Source organism: Microplitis demolitor, chromosome 1 (genome assembly GCF_026212275.2).
Source record: "Microplitis demolitor isolate Queensland-Clemson2020A chromosome 1, iyMicDemo2.1a, whole genome shotgun sequence".
NCBI lineage: Eukaryota > Metazoa > Arthropoda > Insecta > Hymenoptera > Braconidae > Microplitis > Microplitis demolitor.
The window spans coordinates 2588204-2606644 of NC_068545.1; the positions used below are offsets into that span (position 1 = coordinate 2588204).

Below are 18441 nucleotides of genomic sequence, written 5' to 3' on the forward strand. Positions count from 1 at the left end.
CGGGCATAATTTAATGTTCGATTGACCGGAGAGAAAGACTTTCCTGGCCCGAGGCCATCTACTGCAGACTCTCGGTATACAAATACACCATACGATGTATGTAACTTGTAAGTTGTTACTTGCTACTCGGTACTCGTATTGCTTGACCAGCGAGGCCAAAAGATATCATCGGTATCCGTTGCCGGTGCGCGGCTTTTACGACCTTTTAATTCTGCCGATGATCGACAGTGGAAAGTGGCTCTATATGATAGATAGATGACCACGCTAATTTATTTTAAATTACTTTAATCACTCCACAATATTACAACTTTAAAATATTATTATTTCTCGTCATTATTTTTTTTACACATTAATTGGTAATTTAATTTTTTTTTATCAATTGTGTTTCAGAATAATCGGACGTTAGACCCGAATTAGGTGGATGGAAATAACTCGAAGATACGAAAAAAAAACGGTGAGCAAAAAAAATTTTAAGTTATCATTTTTTGTATTACTCTGCTCTCAACACACGATTATTTCCGCACGATTGATTCCGCCAGCTTTTTTTTTCGTTAACTCTTTTTTTTTACTGTGGATTCCAATCCGAGTTACTTGGGCATTCACATCGTTATAAATCCGCAGTTACGATATGCCGTGTTGCAAGGACACGGTATCGAAAAAAATAAATAAAATAGAGAGTAAAGTAAAGCCGTTTACATTCATCATTGGGTGAAAAAAAAGTTTAATACACGGGTTAAAAATTTATACGTGATCATGATGATGTTTGTTTGTTTTTTTTTTTTTTTTATAAAACTTTACAAGTACTATAAACAAATTAATTTTTTAACGCGAGAGCTGAGCAAAGGTGGAAAAATAAATCCTCGAGATGATCAGTAACAGCAGCTGCAGTGTGCCAGGATCAAAGGAATTAGCTGGCAGTGGTCTTCTTCAGCAGATCGACTTCGGTTTTACAGATTCCGCGGGTAGCTGGACTCTATTTCTCCGGTTGGAGTCAAAAGACCAACGAGATATTAGCCACGGCCGGTTACGATTAGAGAGAGTGTAACGGAGCTCAGTATCCTGGGCTCTGAAGATCCAAACACGCGACTTGGCGTGTCGCTGGTTCTGGTTTTATAATTCCCGATCTCTAACGAGAACCGATCGAGTTCGGGTTAAACATCGGATAAGGTTAATTACACCTTTAACTATACATGATTTACGACATTTATTTTCTACTCAATGACACATGCTCCCATTCATCTTCACTTTTAATGTAAACAAACAAACCCAGCTGGGCTGCGCAAAAGAAAAAAAAATGTAATATCTCTATCCAGAAATCGTAGATTTGAATCTTAAATATTAAAGGTGAACTTGAACAGGCTCCGGAAGATTATTGAGTGTGTGAGAGCTGCTCGAGACTGATTCACAGTAGAGTATAAACAGGCCTTGGGGTCCTGGTGAACAGCTGGGCGATAGGTGCACCTGAGAGTCTGCTCTCTCTTGCATCAGAGACCCGTAAGAGCAGAGCCGCGTACACACTACTGAGGTAATTTAATTTATGACCTAGGTAGCAGTCATCAGCGCGTGCCCAACCAAGGAGAAAGACCGCCCGAGTGTTGTTGTTGCTCCTGCTGTTGTTACTGCTCACACGTTTATAACTAAATTGACAAATTAAATGTCTGCATGCGCGGGTCCTTGAATAGCGCACATAACATTCATTAAAAATTTTTTATTCCACTTGTTGCTGGCATTATCATAATTTAACACTGGGATTTTTATCGAGGACTTTATTATTCAGTCTGTCGTGCTCTGATTGGCCAATCGGGCTCGTCAAGGTGAAAGTGAAAAATCTTTATGATTAGCCGATGATGGAATAAGAAATCGCGTTTGATTACAACCGACGATATGATGAAGTGATGAGCGGAGGATGGAACAGCAGGCTTAGGAGCAGGAGCAGGAGCAATAAGAGAACATCCCGGGTTTATATACATTATATTGTATAGTATAAAAGAAAGAAAGCCATAGAAGAGAGAGATTACAATCTGTGCGGGAATCCGCAATAATCGGGAGACATAATCACTGGTCAAGCACACGAAAGACCTGCGTGCTTGCAGTCGGTAGTTACACTGGGTTAAAGCATGGGCTCTCGTTTTATCTCCAACTTCCCACCTTTCTGAGAATTCATCATTTTTATATTATTTTTTTACTTTATTCCCGACGTCAATTACATGTAAACGGCAAATATCCGGCGCGGGAAATAGCGCCGACCTGATCTCTCTCGGTGTCCCATCCTGAGAGGGACTCGCGCTCTCTCCCTCCCGCGGTCGGTCTTTATATCCACCCAGCGATGATTTTAACGATCGACGTCATTTTACAGCATTCCTCGAGCACTTTTACGCGGAAACAGGGGAACAGAAATGTGCGGCTAATTTTTAAAACGTCATCCTCCTGGTGATGCGCCACCGCCACCACCGCCACCTCCAATGAGATTTGCGGCATGGGAATTATAGGAGTATAAAATAATAAAACAAAATTATCATCATCTAGTCGTAAACAAAAAAGACAATACAATATCATTTATATTTATATAGTCATAAATATATAAGTGTACAAATACCTACACCTACACATTGTCTAGAATAATGATAACATCCGATCGTAATGAGTGCTGGCATCTCAGTTGATAAATTTGCATAAGTTCGCTTTCACTACCTCGTCACTTTCTACTGGCATGGATAGAGTGTCTGATATCCATACCCAGGCCCAGACCGAGGAGTCCCACAGCTTTATCTCAGTTTTTCATCATCTTAGTCGAGACAAAAAACAAATTACCGTCTCACATGTCTGCACTCCTCTGTTGTTGCTGGAGTGAAGAACCCGAGGGAGAATCGTGTCCCGAATAATTATGAATAACCCGACTATAAAGAGAGTTGAGGCAGGACAAGCAACCAATCCTTCTGTGCTAGAGCCACCAGCATCTTGTATACCCGTTTCTTATTTTATTTTCTTCTTTTTCTTTCTCTTTTTCTTGCTTGGTTGCTCGGTTGTTTTTACTCCGACAACGTGTACGTTTGTTTAGTGCGGGTTTTTTAAACTCATTTTATTTTTATTTTATAAGTGGTGAAACATCTGAATAGTTGAGTGGAAAGGAGTAGAATGGAAGGAACAAAGGAGATTGTCTTGGCGGGCGAGAAGACAAGATCGTCGACACCCGGTTTGCCCGGTTGAAAGCTGATCGGTTAAAAGATCGCACGGTCCCGGTATGCCGAGCATTTAGCCGAGACAAACGCAGCACCAGCACCAGCACTAGCATCAGCACCAGTACCATCACCGCCAGCAAGAGAGAGTACGTACGCGGGAGTACAATAAAACCCGCGAATAAGACGACTGGTCGCGTCTTGCTCGTCGTTTTCATCCTCGTAGTCTCAGTCGTTGTTCGCGGGAGCGATGCTGCCATCAAGAATTTGCCTTTCAACGCGTGAGAATCTTGCGAGATATTTTTCCACCGGCCTTTCAACACCATCACCCGCTTACGGAAACCGTATGGAAAGCTAACAACACCATCACCAACAATAACAACAACAACAACATCAACAAGGCCCAGCACTTTCCTCGACTGTCTCCGTCTTTCGGCCTCGCTGGAGCTGTGATCCCACCGGCTCTCTCACTCTCTCTTTCTCTATCTTTCTCTCTTTCATCCTACCAAAGCTCAAGTGCGCTTACCCATGACGTTGATCGCTCGCCAGCAACAATTTCAGGAGACAATTTCCCTCTCTGGTGCTTGGCGCTCGTTTTCTTGCCTCCTTCTCATTCTCTTTGCCGGCCGATTCTAACCCACCGCCTCCATTAATCTATCTATCCATCTTAGTTCCACCTAGAGAGAGGGAAAGAGAGAAAGAGAGAATACGATAGCAATGAAGTTGAGAAAATAAATAAAAAATAAATAAAAGAGCTGGTGAGACGAACAATTTCCCTTTCGGACGGGTAAATAGGTATGGTGCGTTTCATCAGGATAACATTTTATAAAAGCGATACATTACTCTGTAATTTATGCATACGTTCTACCACATATACATCTATATATTAATGTATAATATATATATGAATGTTCACCCATGATTGCCCATGGGAAATGATGGAGCAGTAGTTTACAAAGCTCAGAGGATCGCACAATATATTCGTCATTGATCCGAAATGTCCCATGACAATCGTGAATGGACGAGCTTCCGGCTTTTATCTCCCACGAAGCTATTGCCCGGCGTTTGAGATGCTCGCCATAGATAGACTCTCGTGTGCGATATATAAATATATATCTATATCTATATCTATACCTAGCTAGTGGACGTAATGTCTCGAGCGTGGCTAATCAAACCAGTCGAGGATGATCCGGGCGCTCTAAGAATCAGCCTCGGCGGATCTACGGTCTCTCCGGACTCATACTCGTTCCCAACCGCGACACGAGGAGTCGAGTCTAGTCAAGATGATAAGATGATTATGGGATTCCACGGTGCGTCATTGACTTGCCAACTGACGTTTTCTCATTCTCTCCTCTACTCTGTACACGATGCAGACAATTATTGCCGATGGACCCCGGCTTGGCTCAACAGCCTCGCCGCTCACAGCAAACACTCCGAATAAGTCTCTCGATAAATATTTCAGTCAGCATCAATGTACATATATATGTAGACATGTTGTCTGTGTAATGTATAAATGAGAGTTTAAATACATTTACGTTAATGAAGACTCGCTGTTGTTGAGTAGTCCGCGTATAGGAATAATTTTCCGGCGATAAGATTGGTAGATTCACGGATCGATGGATGTCGTGTCGTTAACCTCACCTCTTGCAGGGAGTTATGTTAGGGCTCAACTCGAGAGTAGTGAAACAGCCTGTAGATTGGCCTAGGTGCGGGCATTATGGCTTGTTTGCAGTTGCGCATACCTCTGCTCACTGGTCGCGCATCTTACTCAGCTATCCCGATTTATACTCTCTCTTTCCTCGTCTGTACCCATCCTTACACCGGCAGTACACCTCCTTAGCTTACCTCCGGTGCAGCGGCTCGTTTCTCTTCTCCACCTCTTTATCTTATTCTTCCCAAGAGCTTCTTATCCTTCTTCTCGGTCGCTGTTGTTGTCGTCTTCTTCTTGATCTTGCTCTTAGAGAACTTCTTAGTCTTTGCTCTTGGTCTTCTTCTTCTTCTTCTTATTTTTCTTATTCTTCTTCAGTGGCCTTCCGCGAGGATTCACGGGTGTTGCGCTCTCGGCTTTCATTATTCCCGAGTTAGCACAATACGCACGTGATTACGTACTCGCCGGTTCGACGTTCCGTCGTTAGTTACGATGCCTCGGCCTTTCTTACATGTCCCTCAGAGAGTCTTTTACTCACAGTTCTGCTCTCCTCCACCACCATCACTCTGCCTATCTACTATTTTTCCTTACACATTGATATACCCTTACCTGTCTTGTAATACCTGTTTAATTACATTTTTTTATCTTCCTCGTCATCCTCTCCCTCTCTCCCCTCTACACATATATATTTAAACGTCCCAACACGCGTTGTGTTGACTAGTACACATCAGACAGACGATTCTCCGCAGCAGCCGTCGATGGTACTGCTATAGTAACAACAAAACGATCGGCTTAAATGCCGACCAGCAGTATGAGCACAACCAGACCCAAGCAGAAGCAGAAGCTTGAGCATGAGAGGAGCAAAGTTGTAACAAGAACAAGACGAAGACGACGACGACGACGTTCTCATTACAGGCGATGAACAATCGACAGGTGCGATGCGTCATTCACGACAATGAAATCTCATTTGTCATTCAATCACGGTAAAAATAAAAAGACGACAATCACCGGGCAGATGGGACAACAATAAGCGAGACAATTAACGTTGCGTAAGACGTGATGCGAATAACAACGTGACAATCATCAACATCATTAACATCACACTATCGCTCGAGTAAAATATTGTAATAAATTTAAATTGAATGACATTAAATTAAATGGTGTTTGAGTTGTTGTAATAGCCGAGCAACAGTTGCCGAGATTTAGTGTTTAAATACTAGACCCCGTTATAATATTACCAAGAAGGATAATTTTAGGGGCGTGTTCTTCGATCCTTTGGCAACGCGTGCAGAGGAATCAATCCAACAGACAAATTATACGGTTGCTTGGAAAAACTTACGACGAATACAAGAGACTTATAAATACATTAATCTTTTATATTTATAGACATATCTATCTATCTATATATATGTCCATGGGTGTAAAGGTCCCTGATACTTTTCTTGTGTTCTCTCTTTTATTTTAATTAACAATTGACAATAAATCCCGCACAAGATATCCTTGATAAAGATCTATGAGTGTGCGCTGCGTAGAGGGCAAACGCTGACGGAAGCGGAAGAATATTTATCAGTAAAAAATAACCGATAACCGTTTTATCTTTGAATAATATTATATAGACAACTAAATAAATATCATGGTTGATAATAAAAATAATTAATTAAAATAAAGCGAGCTATTGAATAGACAGAGCCATAGATTATTGTTTTAATTCAATAGAGAGGAGTATAGACTTTAGACCAAAGCCGTAGATAGAAACAAATGTAGCTAAGGAAAAAATATATAAATAATTAATTGCTTAGATAATGAAAAGCGGCACAGTAGTAAATAAAGTTTAGCTCGTGCCATCGACGGCGGTGTTGTTAGCTTGGAAATGTCTAGATGCATATGCAGCCCTACCACGGAATACGGATAGAGAATATGCAGCAAAGAGTTTCAGCCTCAGCACAGAGGATCAGAGGATCAGAGCATCTGAGAGCTATATAAGAGGTTGGAGGTACTCTCTCATTGCTAAGTTATTCGCAATCTATATTCTGTTCTCGCGCCAAGGTCACGGACAACGCAATTGGTATGCAGCAGACCGATATCCTGATGTAGCCACTCAAGTCATTTAACGCTCGTTGTCCACTATTCAATGGTGATTATTATCCGTCCCACCATCTGGATCCTTTAGCTCGCTACGAAATAATAATAAAAGTCAACGTCTATCTGCTGCTTCTGATAGTCATTGCGACTTGCAATAATTGTCATCTTCCATGGATAATTGTTATTCATTTTGTACTCTCTCGATACGATCCCGGCCCTCTGATTACATTTATCATCATCATCATCATCATCATCATTACTATTATTACCACCAGCATTATTATAATCCTCATTATTATTATCATCGAAATGCCAATGAACAATCGGTTTCTGTCTCAGACATAAATTATATTTTCCCAAATAAAAATTAATAAAACCGAGCTGGTATTTTATTCTTGTCGTCTCACTTCCGAGACTTGATATTTCGACTCCCATAAATCGACTGGACACCGGCGATAAAATAATAATAAATATCATCCAGTAAAAATGAGCATAGAAGAATAGAAGAGATGATGGCTGGTCAGAGTCCAGGTCCAGAGTCCAGAGTAGACTTCTATCTGGAGTGGACTCTTTTGATAGGAGAGCTTTACCTGCCATCAGAAGATTACACCCGAGAAAGAGAAAGAGTACCATCAGTACTATACTCTGGTATATCGCATCGCACCGCTATTACGTCGTCAGTCGGGAACGAAGATCGATGATAAGCCACGAGATACAAGATAAATAATAAGACAATAAATAACGGCGACAAGAGAATGGGCCCAATGCTCGCGAATAGTGCGCGTGCACGTCCGCCGGCAGATGGACACAAAGGCTAAATAACAATGAGCATCATATATCCCTATATTTCTATCCCTTTGCTCTACTCTCTACTCTATATACCTACCAGCCATATCTATAATAATAAATTATTCCCGACGAAAAATTTACCACCTCGGTATTACACTTCGCTGACTATATTACTCAATTTTTTTTTAATACACAGCAATACATAATAATAAATATGATGATGATAAATTATTTAGCATTATGCTGACAATAATTTAACAGTAATAACAATCTCGGTGACATATTTCCTACGCGCGTGTTATTTTATGAATCAAACCCGAGTTATAGCGTTAACCGTACGTACAATCTCTGCTCATTTGAGATAAGGACGGCTTCGAGAACCTACTGTGGACTAGACTCATAGACCATTTATATATATATATATAATGGAGTAGTATTATATAGTATAGAGCACTGAGTAAAAAGCGTCGGCCATCACTGGCCGCATCAGTGCACCGTGAGTCGAGTATTGAAACCAACGACCGGCTTCTCCAGTTACTATATAATATAACTATAACTATAAGTACAACTATAACTATATCGGCATCTATGGCAGTAAGATGCTTTCCTTCCGCATTCTCGAAATTTAAAACCTTCACGATTATTCCCTACGATCTTCTATTCATCTTGGAGCTTTTTTTCACATTCTCACTAAAAACAAAAAAAACAAAATTTTACTTTTTTACCTTAAACTCGGCTTTTATGATTCTCTCATTTTACTTTACCTGCAGTTTATATTTTTCACAAAAAAAAAACCTCAGAGGCCTTTGGAAAACTTTTTGCACTAATTTCGAGTAGAGCTATTTTTTTTTGATTCTCTAACAAGCTTCCCATAGTTGGAAAATAAACTGGAAATGGTGCTCTAGCCTTAGACTAAGGTCTATTAGCGAACCCAGCTGCAGAAGTAGTTTAGCTAAAGATGAGGTAATTGATATTTGGGTTCAACAACGTGAGCCATGTTCTCGCTACGGGTAATTACTTATTATTAAATTCTCGCTCGTGCGAGATAAGTATTTAGCAATTTTACCGTACACTAAATAGACGGCTATGGATAGAGTACATTTATTATAGACTTAGCTTATTTAATATTATTCCCATTGAAAATATTCGTTATGTAAGAGATCGGAATCGGGTTCCCAGTAGACGAGATACAGCCAGATCTTAATCATTTGACAGATGACTAAAATTGGAGTATTTTATTGTTGAAAACCTGGATAATTGACTGGTTCTGAAGGGCATTGTACCTAAATAACTATCTATATATACATATATTATATATAAGGCAAAAAATAACGGGTTAGCTGTTAGTTGTTAACCTCGATTCTTCATCCCTCACGAATGACTCGGGCTGCAGTTGAACGTATGGCTTTTTTCCCCTTTTTTCCGGTTATAGACAACGAGAGTTCGGTCAATTGAACGTGGGTATCTCTTTGGTGGCATGCAATCCTTCAGATAGGATCCGTGACGAGGTTGACGTGTGCTATCGAGTCTCAGACCTGGTCTTAACTTAAGTCACGTAGAAAGCATGGAATTATATATTTATCATATGCGATGGCACCGAAATCGTGACATACATTCGCTGATCGAGGATTTGTGTCAAGATTGTTACTCGTCATTATGCTAATCGCTTGTAATTTTTAATTTCTAATGCGCGTTTCAAAATTTCGAGGACTCGAAATTAAAGTCTGGGTGATATTTTTATTATATATATATATTATATATACACTGCAAGTATTTTTCACGTTTCTTCCTTCATGGCAATTTAAATAATTGTTGTGACTATGACGACTTTAACTTGACTTAAAAATTGCGTGCAGACTGAAAACTAATTGGTACGTAGATCGATCGGTATCTCGCACCTCCCGTGGCTCTGCACACAAAGGTTCTGTTTTGCAAGGCAAACAAAATTTTTAAAAAATTACAATACAAATAAAGAAAATAACACAGAAAGGGATGTAAGCGGATAACGGAGATTGAAATCAGAACGACGATTTGCCCTGATGTAAAGGACTGTGAAGATAAGACGGTCTTTGCCGGCTCATGTTTCTCTCTCGTGAATCCTCCTGACCTCGTCTATAATTGAAACTACTACTACCATACATTTAAATATAATATACATGTATATGTATATATGTCTACATTGTTGCTGTCAGTATTTTTTTTAACCAGATGACCCTTGCACGCCATTAAAATCCCGCAAATTACCTCGAATCATGCATATTCTTAAATTAACCCAATTTTATTTACTGCATCACCGTATTATTAATATTCATTTTTATAATTACACCTTACTTGTTTTAAATACACGAGGTTGTATACTTTTTTAATAAACAAGTTAGTACGCAGAGAAAATTTTTTGCTACAACAAATATTTTGTATTATGAAATTGAAACAAAAATTTTATTAGGACTAGAAATTTTTTCTCCTTTCAAAAAATTTTTGTTGCAATTCATAATAGCAGACAATTAATGATTTTTTCATTTTTTTTCGACTAATCAGTTTCAAAGAAAAAAATCTGAAAAACGATTGACTCTGCGGGAAAACTCCAAAACTTCTAGATGTTTTTGAACTCAGGGAGCTGAGTCTAGATTTTCTATAGAATTTCTTAGACGGTGATTCTGATCAAAATCGAGAATTTAAAAATCTAAAAATATGCACATGTAGAAAATTAAAAAAACTATAAGTACAATTATTTAAAAAATTTTTTTTATCTTTTTGAAAAAAATAACTAAACGTCGGCTAAATTCAGTATTATTTTGTTTCTGTACAAAAGTGCTCAGTTCCGTTTCTATAGAGAGTTTAAATAAAATAATTTCCTGGTCTAGATCTGCATAAAGCAACAACGCAATCAGCCGCTTTGCCTAATACTCGTTATAAAAAAAATATAATTGCATAGATTAAAAAAAGAACTTAAATAATAGACGTAGGCTGTTATTTATTTATCTTTTCTCCTTATTGAGCGAGTCTCTGTGTGTCAGGGACTGGCTCCCTAGGTTGCTGATCGTGTAACGGAACCCGCAACATCGCCGGACGGAAGTTCGAGGTCGGTTTGCGTCCTGCGTGGCGCTCTCTCAGTTATCGAGTACGTGTATCTGTATCTTACTCTCTTCCATTACATTATTCGTGGTCCCAGGGTATATTTGATCAGATGAGAGATTTAACCGACAAATTTCCACCAACCAAGATATTGCGGTTTTTAAACTTGTCCAACATTATTTACCCAATTACCACCACCACCAATCGTGTCAGTTGGCGTCAGCTAAAATTTATAAATAAATCAATTAATTAATTCCCGCTTAAATCTAAAGCATACTTTGAACCTAAATGAGCATTGAAAACTTACATTAGACTTTTTAGGACCTACTTAGTCTCACAGAGGCTGAATCAGACCTACACAGAAAAGAATACTACGAAAAGGTAAAATTTAAAAATTCGCGAACTACTGAATTGAAGCAAGTCATCCAGTTATCTCTCCAGTGGGCTAATGACACCCAAGGGTGGATTAGGTCCCACAGGGTAGCCTGGGACTAACAGAGAGTCGATTTTCAAAATTCAAAGTTCGTTCGTTTCACGATATTTCATTGCAGATCTAACTCACGTCTTTGTAAGTTTAAGTTGGTTCATTTAAAGCTTCAACAGTGATTATGTTCTAAAATGTCTAATGTAGGTTTTCTGTGCTCATTTAGGTTCAAAGTATACCTTAGATTTAAACTCAGTAAATTATAAGTAAATAAATTCCATTAGTATTTCTAAGCTGTAATATAATATAATATAAAATAAAATATTTAAATAGATTTGAATAATAATTGAGTGTATACTCGGAAGTGTACAACGCATATATATATAAGCAAGCTCATTTTCCTCGGTAACGTCATGGAGTAATTCCGTTTGGAAGTAACGCCCATAACAGTCCGTTTCCGCGTTCACGCCCGAGTACGTTAGACCAGAGCGTCCAGACTATCCTATTACCCTCGGCGTAGTATCACCATCACATCATTCCTCTGTTATAAGTTAACTTATATACATATACATACATATATTTATAAATAAGTATGTATAGTTAAAGTTGCACAGCACATAGAATAACAGATGATGGTGGCATTGGTGCAGGTCGGTATTTACTGATCCTCTGTGGAGTTGATGCCGAGAACTGGGCACGGGCACGCCTGTCTACTTGCCAGCGGCCTCTTCCTCTTCCTTACACTCCACTCGGGCAATACAACTCTACTAGTGAGTGTTTATACCGAGAGCATCGTCCTCGGACTCGACTGCTCACTCAAACTACATACGAGTAATAGTAAAAAATCTAAAAAAAAAAAAAAAAGACAATTAAATAATTTGAAGTATTTTTCAATTGTCATTCGGGCCATGAGCATGCACGCAGACTAGCAAGCAGGTAGTCAAGGACCGTGGTAATTTATGTAATTAATTATAAATATTTAATGTCGCATTGACAGTACCCATTATCAACCATCTATCATGTCATATAATTTAATTGATATAAATAGTTTGTGGGGAAATAAAAATATGTAAGACCGGGTTGATGTAAATAAAAGATATATATATGAAAATGTCAAACTCTAGGAACACATGGGCCCCGATGCTGTAGATTAGAGCGCTATTGTGGTTGATATTAAATAATTATATGTTAGGTTTATAGCTCGGTAGATGGGCAGCTTTGGTCTGATCGGTGTAGCTTCGGAGCGGGACGTTGTTGGTGTCGGAGTGCGGAGCATCGTCCGCGAGACCGCACACCGTAGCCTACGCTTAGCTAATGGGCACATAGACCGAGTAGAGGCATCAGCGCGATTTATGCTTCCATATAGCAGCCACGGTTAAACTAATCGTAATTCCTAGCTCATATTCCATCGTCCCGATGAGGAAGCGACTCGCATCGCTAGCTTCGGGTAGGAGACAACAACAAGGAAAGAAACCTCTGGTACTCTGGCTGCTATGCATCTACCAACGGGTTGGTTACTTGCTGGGTTGCTTTGACGTCCTCATCTTCCGCTTCATATAATACTTGAGCATATTACAATCTCCATTCTCCGACATATATTTTATTATTATATTGTAGTTACTCTCTAGTCTAGTGTACTCTAGCTGGCTAGCTAGTGCTCGAAAGTACTTACAATATAATGTGTCGAGATGTGATCTTGTTTAAAGATCTCCATGTCAACGCCGGGTGTTCGCTGTGTGATACCACCGGTACTCTGGTGAACGTTGCCTGCAATGCGTCCGTTGGAATAGAAAGAGAAAGAGAGACTAGAGAGCAGTTAAAGGGAACGGTATCAGGATACGGAACAAGGACCGGCACCTTGGGAAAAACAACGCAAATGTGTATTATACTTACCTCGGACAGCCAGCCGCATTGTACGCAGTCTCCTGGTATATATGTACTTATACATATGTATATATATGTATGTATACATGGATATAGGATGTCTGATGTGGCAGCAAGCGCGAAAGTAAAGCTAGGTGAGTTTTACTCGAGGAAGGATCCCCGTTATGATGATTATCATGCGTCGGACGCCGGTCGTGGTTAACTCTCAGCATCAGACCCGAGCACTCGGTTATCCTCCACGAGAAAGTCTGTCCAACAGTTACTTTACCGCCAACACTGTGAATTTTCTGCTGGCGGTATTTATTTTTTAAAAATTTAAATAAAAATGTTTCTTGCAATTTTAAATACCGTCTGACCGGGTCTCTGACCAATGCAAGACAGAACAGGACTGGGAAGGTTTTATCTGAATACTTAAAGACTGTGGAATTTATTTAAAACATTATATTACTTGTGCAGAATTACGGTATGCTGTAGTATATGATATGATATGATATTAATATTCTATTTTCAATACCTGCCCTGTACTTTCGGGATGCGAATGAGTGCTTTGGTGAATAATTTAGTAGCGGTAAAAAATGAGTAAGGATGATAATAATATATGGAGGAGACGGTGAGTGAATTTAATAAAATACATGAAGATATTGGAGGGATTATAAAGTAGGATAGTTAATTGATACCGAGTGGACGAGATTTAACCACAAGCTGACGATCTGATGATGCACCAAAACAAGGTTATCAAAGCCTATTACATTAATTCAATGTACATTGGGCGTTTGTACGCACAAAGTGGGCGTCCAGTACGTGATGGACATCATCCATGGCCGTAGCTCATCACACGATAGCCAACTTGCCAAATTGCTCTGATACGTTTCGTTAAATAAATTTATTTGATGCACGTAAAGTTATCCTTTATGCCAGCGGCATAAAACTCAATGGCCGTACAATTTGCGTGCATCATTGGCCCTCTTCCTCTTTTCGGCAAACTCATTCGGATATGGGAATACGAGCCACTGACCGTCAATTTTAACGGCCATCAGGAGCACTTATTCTCGCAGCAATACACATCACGAGATTCCCGGTCGTTCGTGTACATATCAACGGTACAGACTCCACTGCCAACGAGACTTATTTAAAAGTAAGTATGTGCAGTATAGTGTTGCGAGGTCCGTGAGAATAACCGCGATTCCGTTCAGACGTTAAGGAATCGTCGCTAAATCCCCGACGGCATAATTCTTTAAACACTTCCATTCGCTTGTACCAACGACCACGCACGATATTTATATATTCCAACACGCTTTCATTACATTACACTGCATTACATATTATATATATATATGTAATGCGTACATATCGCCCGTCTTAACAACGAAATAAGTTTAACAGCCTCGAGCACTGTTTCCTTATTCCTTACTCACATTCCATAACATTACACCCGCACCATCATCATCATCATCATCATCATCATCATCATCATGATCGTCATCATCATTCAAACTCCCCGGGGTCTTCACTAGGATCTGCGGTAAAACAAATGTTACTTTCCGACTATATATGATACAGAATAAATAATAAAAATAATTAACGCACTCTGCAAGCCAACAATCATCAGCTCATCGATATTCCATAGCTCACTCGTCATGGCCAGCAGATGCTTTGTTTAAGTTATTTGTAGTATTAATCACTTGGCAAACATTCATCACTAATATAAATTGAATTTACATTTAATGGCATGCCGGTGTATGGGTGCTGCTATTTGCCGATGATGATTTAAAGACACTATTTAAATATTTTACGAGTGGTTTTAAGTAAGTTTAGCATTACATTACATCAGTATGACCTGTTGAGCAGACAAAGTCCTTAAGAAAATGGACAAAATAATAAACAGATTTAAAAGATATGTGCGTAAATATTGATGGCTCTCCTTAGGATAGCCGAGTGAGTAGTTTCGCATTTGTCTGCCTTGCCGTGGATCGCGCAATTAGGTTTCATTGTGTGTTGTGCAGCAACGATGTAATGGACACGAGGAGTGAACATCGTGTACACGAGGTTCATGTGTTCATGTGTTCCAAGCAATATAACCAAGCAAACACACATGTGGGTCGGTAAGATTGCAGCAATTGCCACCGCGTATACAAAGCTAAATCGTCGCGTGTGCTTTCGCCATACGCGTAATTGCGCATGCACGTGCTGCTGATTTTCCAGCTCCAGCTCAGGTAAAACTCCTGCTGCCACTACTTATACTCTTCTATTGCCTCTTACACTCCTGCCCTCTTCATCTTTTTCTCCATTATCCTCTTCTATTTAAAAACCCTCGGTAATTCCCAGTATTCGCTAAATATTTACAACACATTCAATTATTATTTTATTATCCGCTTCTTTATTACAACTTAAACATCTCAATTTGCAATTCCTCTGTCTACTTTAAATAATTACCGTATTATAAAAATTTAAGTCTAAACAATTTCGTAATTCTACGGTCTCATTTTGCCATCATGTTGCGAATCACGACATCTTAATTTTTTAGGTAAAAAGACATTTTTTTTAGACTTAACAAACCATAAATCATGAGGTTTATCAAGAATCGTGCCGATTGTACAAATAAAAGTTGAATAAATATATAATACCTTGGCAGGAGAACCAGGAGCGAGTGAGTGTGCAGGAGCAGTGTGGATGTGAAGAATGCCGGGAATTTAGTACGGCAGCTTAGCCATAGGTCTGCTGTATAGCCTTTACTGCTGGTAAAAGAGATATACACAATTTTAAACCCACTGACTACACTCTCCGCCACTGCTACTCGTAGTCGTATTATATGCTCATGTTTGTTGCTGCTGCTGCTGTTGTTGTTGTTGTTGTTGAACGTATGTCGACCGTATAACGATAATGTCAACGTCCTTGCGGTCTTTCGGCCCTACCTATGTTTGCTTGGCGCACATTAGCGCTAATTAGCGCCTTCCTACGAGCAACGTCGCCAGCCGGAGTAAAGACGATTACATATAGAGAGAGAGTCTTCACTTAAGACTCGTTCGGCTTTACAAATATAAAGTTATATATTTATATACGTATATATATGTATTCTCGGAGGATTTTATCCCTATAGAATCTTCAGTTGACTGCGCACGAATCTCGAAAAATTACCGTCTTGTTTCTTTATTTCTTCACTGCACCGCGGCCACCGGACGTAACAGTTTTATTTAATCATTTATTTCTTATACATCACAACCACGAGATCATATTACCGGCAATTCAATTTTAAATTCTGATGTAAGAAATTTAACAACAATATTCGGGTTTTACTTTTTTTTATCAATTATCTTTACAAGAGAAGAATAGTATCAAGGAACCTCAACAAGAGCACGTGTCTCGTGGTTTTGATCCTCTGACCTATAATACGTCTTCACTTTCCCTCTGACGCATTCACCCAATAGAGGCTAAACAGCTTCTCAGCAAAACGGCATTTTAAAATGATTCCCATTTCCCGCGTCCCTATCATCGGCTGTAAAGATAAAGAATGAGAATCGATCGTTAAAACAGTACCGCGTTATCCCGAAGAACGATCGGTGCAACTCCTCCCTCGTGGTGGTGCACCCAGACCGGAAGTTGCTGAAATAAGTAAATCGTAAAACGCAACATCATTCAACGGACTATAAACAGCTAAAGATGCTCTCTAATTTAAAACCTCAGGTTTAAAGACTTCGAGCACCGCAGCCTTAATGATTAATAAAATAATTTAAAACCGAGAAAACACTTAACTTATCGATACCTGGTCAATTATTTTATTTATTTAGTTAGTTGTTATTATATTTATTGAGTCTGCGGTTGAGATTCGCTTGATCATTGCACGTGTTCTCGAATGCCGATGAAAAATAACTTGGTGCTGAGAACAGACGAGTGATTAATAATTAAAGTGTTTCACCAAGGACTTGGTGTAAGGGAAAATATACCGAGGGACTAGTGTATCCGAATGGTGTCTTGTTTACGGGGCATAAAGGATACGTGCAGTGGCAACGCCGATAGATGCTGCTGCTGCTGTTGGTGCTGAGGCTGAGGCTGAGGCAGAGGATGCTGGAGGACCAACTGCTGGCGGGGTTAAGGGAGAGATAAACAAGAGATTGCAATCTGGATAATAGTAAATTGTGAGCCACCCTGGGGATTTCCATCGTGTGTATGTACACACTATTGGCTAGCTGGCTAGTGTTATATCTTCCTTGTCCTGCATGCTCCTACTGGTGAGGCTGCTAAGGAACGTATATGAGGAATCTTTAAAACGATTATTATACTCGGATGAAACGATTCTCGTGCGAGCTTCTATAACCTTGTTGTCGTAAGAAACCTCGTGCTGCAATGCAGTTATCCGAGATATTATAGAGCCAACACCGGGATCGCCAGCTTGCAAACACCATCAGCTTGCCGCGTAGGTCAATAGAATTTTATATAACATCCCAACGTCCATTACGGCGACGGCAGCTTTATTGTTGCTCTCGATAATCAACAACGTACGCAACTTGTGCCGATACTTTTATTGGTCAGCGTATATACATGTGTATATATATAAATACTATCTTACAATAAATATTTCATTGTTTCATTGTATAATTGCTTGGGCTTTAATATCTTTGTTCCGTTTTATTTATTTTAAATTAATTCTTCAGGAAAATAGTTGATAATCATTTATGGTTTATTGTTCCCTGCATTTTTTCTGAAGAGTTCCATGACCTCTGATAAAATATTTTACTCTTTTTTATTAATTTAAGTAAAGTATTAAATATCAAAAAATGGAGCAGTGGCCACAAATGGTACCTCTGCCGTATCTGCATTGAAGAAGAGAAATTCTCAAATTTTTCTTGAACACCCATACCAGGAAATCAGAGTCGGCTCAAAAATTAAAACTTTTGACATCTTGATGATGTACAGTACATATAAAAAATTTTAGTCCAACTTTTAGCCCTCGTTTACGTAAAAAAACATGTAAATTTGACGTAAAATTAAAGCTGTGATTTTAAATAAAGTTTACATGTAATTTTACATGTGGGAGAGAGCAGAAAATGGAAATGAAATTTTTCATGTGTACTAGAAGTCTGATGACTCTTGGATGATGTCTCTTGGATTTGTCTAGGATTCAGAGAAGTCTTCTGGAAGAATGCTAACATATATAAAAGTAGAGAAAGATGATGTCTCTTGATAGATGTAAAATTTTTCATATTTAGTCATGATCGAGGCATAAATTACAAAAATATGTAAAAAAAAAAAATAAACTTTCTCTTGAATATCGTTGCGCACTTGTCTAAATATCAAAATTTCCGAAACAACTTAATTACAAAGCAGATTTATCTATTATTTAATCAATAGATCAAACAGATAAATCA

The 18441-nt window shown here is 39.0% G+C and overlaps 1 pseudogene; it reads left to right on the forward strand.

Annotated features, from left to right (window-relative positions):
• The window catches only part of LOC103568319 (uncharacterized), a 58022-nt pseudogene that overhangs the window by 17903 nt on the left and 21678 nt on the right, over positions 1-18441 (forward strand).